This window comes from Nicotiana sylvestris, chromosome 12 (genome assembly GCF_000393655.2).
Source record: "Nicotiana sylvestris chromosome 12, ASM39365v2, whole genome shotgun sequence".
Classification (NCBI taxonomy): domain Eukaryota; kingdom Viridiplantae; phylum Streptophyta; class Magnoliopsida; order Solanales; family Solanaceae; genus Nicotiana; species Nicotiana sylvestris.
Window position 1 is genome coordinate 137,846,058 of NC_091068.1, and position 3,022 is coordinate 137,849,079.

Here is a 3,022-nt window from a genome sequence, read left to right on the forward strand (position 1 = left end):
GAGCACGGTGGTTGAAGGCGGCAGATCTGTTTGGTCTCTGAAGCTCAAAGACGAAGAGGTGAGGGGGTGTATGGTTTTGGGGGCGTGGGGTAAGGGATTGGACTTATATACGGAGGGGGTGTTTTAATCCTGGCCGTTGGATCAAGCACGATCAATGGCCAGGATCAAGGAGATTAACCCATACGGCGTCGTTTGGTTTAAGTAGGGGGTCAGTTTGAACCGGGTAACGGGTCAGGCTTGGTCCTTGGATGTGGGCATTGATCTGTGACCGTTGGATGTGGCTTGGTTGAATGGCTGAGATTTTTTGCCATTGAAACGACGTAGTTTGGTCCCTCTACTACGTCGTTTCACCATCTTGTGAAAGAAACTGCCTGGACCGGGTTTGGGACATGCCAGGGATTGAGCTCAATCCGATTTTCCTTCCTAGTTTTTGTTCTTTTCATTCATTTTGCTTTTTAAATTATTTTCTAAAATTATAAACTAAGTTAAATTATTAAAATACTAATTATCTTCTAATAACATTTATCACATATAATTAAATGCCAATTAATAACAAAAATCACACAATTCCCCATTAAATGCTAAAAATGCAAAGTACATATTTTTGTGATTTTCCGTTTTGTAAACAAACTTGATTGTTTAATTAATTCCTAAATTGTAAAATTAAATCCTAAATGCACGTGCAACACATATTTTTGTATTTTTCTTAATTAAAGTAGAAATAAACATGCACAGACAAAAATACAAATAAATCACAAACAACACAAAACCATTTTATTTTGAATTTTTGGGAGTAGTTCTCATAGGGCAAAAATCACGTGCTCATACTGGTGGCTGTCTATCCTCTCCGATAGCATGTGTCCTCACCATCTGTGAGAGAATAGAATAACATAAGTTTAGTTACCGAAATCAACAAATCTGCACGACAAGAGTACAAGAATGTGAAGTTTTCTAAGGGTTCAGCAGCTTCTCAAAGATAAGTATAGACGTCTCCATACTAATCCGCAAGAATTTACTAAACCTACTCATGACTCGTGAGACCTATGTAACCTAGGCTCTGATAACAACTTGTCACGACCCAAAACTAATCCGTCATGATGGCGCCTATCGTAGAACTATGCAAGCCAACTACTCAACCATCTCCACTTTAAAGCTTTGAAAAATATAGAAGCAGTTAAATTTAAGGAAAGCCTTTTGAAAAGAGAACAAAAATTCACAAATCAATACAAAATCACTCCCAAAACTATGGCATCACCGAGTACATGAGTATCTACATAGGGATATAGTCTAATACAATATCTAGAGAATAAAAATGAAACATAAAACAAAGATAAGGGAGGAGAGTCAAGGTCTGCGGACGCCAAACAACTACCTCGATGATCTCCAAAAATCCGGACTTCACGACTCAGCAATTGCCGTGAATGGAAGCACCTGGATCTGCACACGAGATGCAGGGTGTAGCGTGAGTACAACCAACTCAATAAGTAACAAATCTAACTTTTGTACTGGAGGTAGTGAAAAACTCAGCAGGTACAGTTCAATATAGAAATAACAGTACAAAAATGTAAGCATGCTCTCAAGTTCAACAGTTAAAATCAATACAAGTAAGACCGATAAGTTTAGAATGATATGAGAAATATGACCTCTTTACGTTTGTATGCCAATGCACATACTATGTGTAATGCACCATGCTGGAAGCCTCGTGTTCGCACACTCTCAGAATGATCATCACTCAGTACTATATATGGCCAGTCTAGCCCAGGGAAGATCCATCCCAGATATATATACATCGACTGATAGTTCGCCACTCAGTACTTGATAGGGCCAATCTAGCCCATGGGGAAGATCCATCCCCAGGTTTAAATGATTTGGACAAGATCCATGTCCAGGGAAGATCCATCCCTCAATATAAATCAACTGGGCTTATTGGGGTTGTGTACAGAATCAGGAGGGGCTCTTTTGCCCAAGCGCTATCATAAGCCAGACCAAGCATAAATCAATAAAACCTACTGCGGCGTGTAGCCCGATCCCATAAATATCACTCCTAATCAGGCTCTCGGCCCCACTCAGCCATCATCTCTCTCTCTCTCTCTCTCTCTCTCTCTCTCTCTCTCTCTCTCTCTCTCTCTCTCTCTCTCTCTCTCTCTCTCGAGCTCATAGTGTCATGAAACTAGCCCAAAAATGATGATATGATGTATCAGTAAATGGCAACAGAGACTGAGATATGATATGGAATGAATAAAGATGACTGAGTACAAAATTTTAATATAATCAACAAGTCAACAGCAAGAAACAACCACTATAGGTCCCAACAGTATCAGCATATAGCCTAAACATGATTTCTAGCATGATTGGCAGCTCAATTACTTTATCACATGATGAAAATAAGTATATAGATAAGATAAATCCACTATATCGTTGCATGGAATCGACTAGGTTCAGTTCTTATAGGGCACGCATGCACGCCCATCACTTGGCATATGCGTCACCTCTACACCAATCATATAACATATAATTCGGGGTATCGAACCCTCAAGACCAAGTTTAGAAGTGTTACTTACCTCAAACCACGCAAATCTCTACTCCAACACACCCTTGCCTCACGAAACGGCCTCTGAATGCCTGAAATCTAGCCACAAACAACTCAATAGAATCAGCACGAGCTAAAAAATTCTATTCCATAAGAAAGTACTAATCTTTTAATCAAAAGTCAACTCAAAAGTTGGCCCCCTGGCCAACGTCTCAGAATTGGATAAAAGTCATAAAATTCGAACACTCATTCGACCCCGAGTCCACCCATATCAAAATTACTCAAAGCCGATACCAAAATCTCGATCAAAACCTCAAAATTTAGTTTAAGAACTTTTCTCCATTTTTCCCAATTTTTCACCCCAATTCAAAAATTTAATGATGAAATCAAAGGCCTAATCATGGAAATTAACCAAAATTAGGTGAGAATCATTCACCCCAAACACGCACGTGAAAATCGTCCAAAAATCGCCTTTGACCGAGCTCCCGAATC